Below are 6,153 nucleotides of genomic sequence, written 5' to 3'. Positions count from 1 at the left end.
CGGAGCCACCCGGAAACAGACCCATGTCACTTTGAGCATTAAATGTCAGTCCAGTAGCAGGTTGGCAATGGCAGATAGACTTTTGTCTTAGCCAGTGTTCAAGTGTCATTAGGTTTGATTTCCAGCTGAGAATGGGAGCCACTCACCATAGGAATGCAAATCCACAGAGGACCAAAAAGTGACCTGTTTCACTTTGAGCATAAAGTCAGTCCAGTAGCAGATTGGCAATGGTAGATAGGCTTTTGCCTTAGGCCAATGCTCAAGTGTTACTAGGTTTCCTGTTAAACTGACAGTGCCTATGGAAATTTATCTCCATCTCAGGATCAAGTCCTTTGTTCAGGTGACAAGAAGGTCCTTTCCTATGTTAATATATTATTGCCAATGCATATCAAATTTTCCATATGATATCCTCACTTAAGTAGTTCAGAGAGAACTTAGCTCTAGTTTACATGTTATCAAGTTTTTATTTGTTTTTAGTTCACATAATTAGCCAAAAGTTGCATTGAGCTTTTCTGATTGAAAAGTGTCTATTGTCGTCATTGTAGGCTTTTTCCCTCTTCTCCAGAACAACTGGAAAATATCAACCAAACTTGGCAAAAACATTTTTGAGTAAAGGGGATTAAGGACAGACGAGACGTTCCTTAATAATAGATAAAACTTGGTCTTAAGATTTTGTAAAGATTGCTTATTAAACATACTTATTTACCAAAAATTGTTACAGGATGTCTGTATATGATACTGTAAATCACTTTTTTTCGCGAGGAAAAATATTTTCGCGTAATTTCAAATGTTAAAGTGTGTTTGGAAAATAATGTCGCGTATAAAAGTATTCCTTAAGATTATATAGAACAATAACCACAATTCGTGAAAATTTTGTCTTGCTAATCAAGAATACAAAACAGAAAATATAAATTTAGTGATCTAAATTTAATGAATATTGAATTACAACAAATGCGTACGAAAACATTGGTCTAAATGTGAATCCAAAGGTAATGATATATTTACCAGTATTGTATTAATTGATTGGAAATTCTATTCTTCTTTGTGTCATAGGCCTTTAAATAAGATAAGCAGACAAACTTTAGTAAAATGTTCTACTGATAAAAGGGTGTTTTTAATTACATTTATGAAATTCAGAGCCCAGGATCAGGGTTACTCAGGTGATTCTTGGATCTTTTATCTAATTAGTATGGATTCAAAGTTTAGGATGTGGCTAAAATTGGGATCAAATGAATTAAAATCTTTTGAGAACATTTTTTCTCCAAAATAGCAAGGTCATTTTAGTAATATTTGAGTCAAAATTTAGTCATATTTGTAATGAAGTGTACCCATTATGACTTGATTCCAGTTGAGTTAAATCATATTAAGTCCTTGTCAGAGGTGAGAGTATGGTCCATGGGCCTCCTTCTTGTTTGTTTGTTGTTGTTTGTTCGTTTTTTTGGTTTTTTTTTTTTCTACACTTTTGGTGCATGCATACCAGTTCTTCATTTAAAAGAATTTTTTTTTTAAAGAATTTCAACTGTTTCCCAACTGATGAAGCCCGGACAGTTGAAAGTTACTTGTATATGTACATGTATTAATTGATAAACAAATGACACTGAGGATTTAATAGCAATTAGGTACATTTTCATATGAATTATATTCTAATAAATAACTCTCTATTCTCTAAGTTTTTTCTATGTGTAGCCTCCTTGCTTATTTCTGTTTTTCATGCTATTTATCCTGCTTCTTAAAATATGAATACAAAAAGATGAAGATAAAATTACTAGATTAATTGTTCTTGTTATCTGTCTAAATATTCTTTTGTATATATATGTATGTAAAAATTGATGTGTTATGACCATATATACTAGTAGATAATTTTAATACAAAACTTTGTTAATGACCCAGATGAATTTATTGTCTGTAATTTGAGAAGATTGCATATGATTGAATATTAAAAAAATCAATTTAAAACATTATTATAAACAAAAGCAAGATAAATTGAATACATGTGCATAAATGTATGAATGTATCAAATTATATATACTATAAAAAATTAATTTACTATCAGTTTATATTTTAACAATTTTGATGCTTTTACATTTATGCAATCAAAGGTGCAATTGGTACATTCATACATATAGGGCAGAAACTCACTTGGCAGAATAAGCATAATATTTAAGAGTATAAATCCTTATTTTTCATTTGTCCTGAAATTCAGCATATAATGTTATGATAATAAAGATATTTATCTTTTTGAAATAAAGAAAATGCTGGCAGTGCCATGTGGGTCTTGGGGAGAGTTTTGAAATGCTGAACATGATATACAAGTATCATTTGCAGGTGATTTTAGAAAAAATTTCCAACTTTGTTTTTTATTTCATTTTTCATTGATAATAATATATTTCTTTAAATATACTGACAGTCTTCTTCTTATTTGTCTATATTTAAAGTATGATTTTTTTTATCCATGCATATGCTTTTTCTAGGGCACATTTGAGCATTGCAAACTTGCAATTTCTAAAGAAGTCAAATATGCATAAACAATGCTCACAAATCAAGTAATTAATTTTTAGTTCTTAAATTAAACACATATTGCAGAATAAGATGGGACATTCTGAAGAGATTAAATCTACAGGATCTATATTCACTTACGATTTCTTAAACATATATGTTAATCAGTTGTGATATCAGAAAAAAAAGACACCCAGTCTTCCTTTCAAAGCAGTCAAAGAAGATGCAATACCATTAATTTGATTGAAATAAAAGTATGCAAGAGAATCAATGAACACATGATAAACAATCTTTCCTAGATCTTGCACTGGCTGGGTCATCACAAGTACAACTAATAATTACCCAGATTATGAGAATAAAACATGTTTTTAAGGATTATGTTATATGTTTTTATGCCTTAGTATGTACTTTGTCTTAATAAAAATATATACAAAAATGTATAATCAAACTGTTATTTTCATTTATTTCTAAGATAAATTTAGTTGATATGCTGCTTATAAAAAATTACAAATATGCATAGCTCAGTGTTCACTATTCAAAATTTGAATATTTCACATTGATTTAATTGTCAAACACATACATGGAAATTTGATATTTCACATATACATACATAGAAAAATTTGAGACTTTTAAAAAACATGTAAGTGTGGATATTTCAGCCCGATTTTTAAACTATTGGCATGTTTAAAATAACTTTTGATTAGTAAGTTCACAATCAGTCTCGTAGATATTTCAGCATATCCTATTCAACTTTGGTTTTGTCAGTCCATCTTGATTGGTGGGACCATATGGCCATCTTTTAAAAAAAAAACTGGTAGCCTTCTCCGGATCAGCTGCCTAATTATTGTCCCACTTTAATTTTTTCTTTTATTCATTCAGAAATTAGATTTTAGACATTCAAAGGATTAATTTTAAAATTTTCTGGAAAGAATTTTCTCACCAAGTTTAAACCGACGTAATTATATGATTTTTTTTAAATTCTGAATCAAGATAGGGCAATCAAATTTTTAAAAATTGGCCAAAGTTTTTTATTATTATTATTTAACGTTACAAAATCTTTAGAAATTATCTTTTGAACAGTTGGAGTACCAGAACCACATGAACCAAGTAGTTTCAAGTGAGATATAGCAAATTAATTGTATGTTCATGATGAAATTCAGCACACTATGAAGTTTAAAAATTGCCTCAAATGATTTTGAAAGGTAAAATAAAGACCTAGCCATAATACTGTGCGTACTTAGTTCACCTGTATGTGTAGTTCTTTTTTAATAGTGTTATTCAGTTCCTAATGATTATTTATCAGTGGTTGTAAAGGGGATTAAGTTTTTTCCTTAAGGGTATATATATATACACTCTGAATTTTTTTTTTAATTTATTTTAATATAATTTATTTTATTTTTATCTTATTTTAAATAAGGCATAAATTACAGTATTACCTGTCACTGAATATTTGGAAGTCGTTTCAAGGTCTACACCCCCCTCCCCCCGTCTATCACCCCCTAAAATATAGATTGATCATGGTGATTCATTATGTGTAAACCAAAAATAAAATAAATGATTTTTTCCTTCTTCAGTTATTTCACTGTTTCAGCACATAATAGATTAGAAGGTATATATGATTTTTTCGTTACCTCTCAGTGCAGTAACCCCAATGGAGTTGTGGAGTAAAGCGTCTTTTTTTTTAAATTATAATATTTTTTTCCCTTAATTTTATGAAAACATAAATAATTTTCCCTAAAATATCTTGGAAATCAATAATTTGTTCTTTATTAGCCCCCCCCCCCCCCCCCCCCCCCCGAAGACACTGTCGTCCCCTAAAGATGATAGAATGGATTAATTTGGTTTGGAGTTAGCATATTATTTTGGATCATAAAACACTTTTCAGGAGAGGTGGGGCTGAACAGCATAAATTGTTTAGGTTGGAGGATATAAAACGTGTGTATGATCATTTCGGAAATAAAAGAGTTACACAGGAACATTTCTTCCAAGTGAAAATTTAGCGCATGCGCTTTTTTATTTCCGGAATGAATCTCACCCGTCCCCGAGAAAAATCATTTTCCACCTAGCGTTATAATGCGGCACTAAATTTTGACAGCTTGTATTCGTCTTCATTGCATATGCTTCATTCTTTGTGTGATTGAATTCACGTTCGTAATAGAGATAATCATTTAAGAAACTGTATCAATTTAAAAGAAAGTAAAATGAATTTACAAGAATAAATCAACATAGAAGTAAGGGCAAAATGAAGAAGGATAAAAGTCAAAGTGAAATGTAATAAAGACGAATATGAAAACAATAAAGTGACATATAATTACAATAATCACAAAGCATAAAGAAGTAGCCAGAATAAGAATAAAAGCAAGATACATAGACTTTTGGCGGTAATTCACATGTACACGTAAATTTCTTGATACAAGATCATCCTTTGAATACCAACAATTCACCTTCTGATTTGATATGATATGCACATATCATAAATATGTGCATATACTTGTGTCGATAATATTTTAAATAATTTTGCTAATAAATATGATAGTTGAAAAAAAGGTCAATATTTATTTTTAAAAATTACATGAATAAAATTACTTAAAATAAGTGTCCTTTACGGACATCCGATCCTCAGCCAGGAAGGATAACTCCAAAAATTTATATTTAATTTAAAAAGCATGAATATGAAGCTTGAAAATGAAAACTTTCAATGCAACAATTTTCATCTTATTCCTGTCTATATGATTCGAGGTTTATGGAAGTCTAAGAAAAGGTCTTATAAAAAGTTGACATTTGTACCCCATAAAAGGAAAAAAAATAAATATATCTTTATAGAAGAAAGATTTTCTTGAATCGAGCCTTAGATACCAATGCTTATTAGTATAAATTGAAATTAGAATTGATGTGTGATGTCTTGCAATGATAGCAAAAGCCTTTTACACTACCGGGGTATGTATTTTATAATACATGAAGGAAATAGAAGACATAGAATACCATGGCAAATAAGTATACAAATCATGACAATTTCTCTAAATGCCTGGATACCGTTTTTTTAACTTAAAATATATTTGTTGATCAATTTGCAATTAGAAAATGCATAGATGATATTCCTATTCGCTTTTTCTGAATATATATTGGAGATTTTACAATTTCCCCTATATAATATGATTAACTTTAATGTTTAACTTTAAAGAAATTCTGTGGGTAAATTCACATTACTTTGTGGATTCAAAGATATTTTTATGAGTATTTTTGATTACCTTGCTGCTAATTTTATGTACCTGAGGATCGGATCACTGAGTACCTTAATGTAAATTATTTTTTGGGTCTTTTCAAGTTTCTTATACTCCTGAATTAATTCTAAAAGATTGAATTACATTTAATCCCCCCCCCCCAAAAAAAAAATCATGCTTCATTTCGGTTGGAGTTGAGGATGGGTGGGTCGGATCGGGTGCTGTTGGATGGGACAGTTTATGGACACGGAGATGCAACGAAATGTTCATGGAACACCTGTGGAAGGCAACTGAGGATTATTTAATTCTTTTAAATAGAAAAAAAGTTAATTTATAGGTCGCCATGGTTCAGAAAAGTTTATGTTGACAAAAGAAAGTAAGTAAGTATTTATTTCCAATTTTGGGCCCAGAAGGCATACAAACGCATAAGTAACAA

Source organism: Saccostrea cucullata, unplaced genomic scaffold (genome assembly GCF_032062105.1).
Source record: "Saccostrea cucullata isolate Sc308-1 unplaced genomic scaffold, CSIRO_AGI_Scuc_v1 ctg160, whole genome shotgun sequence".
NCBI lineage: Eukaryota > Metazoa > Mollusca > Bivalvia > Ostreida > Ostreidae > Saccostrea > Saccostrea cuccullata.
Note: the sequence above shows the minus strand (reverse complement) of the source record.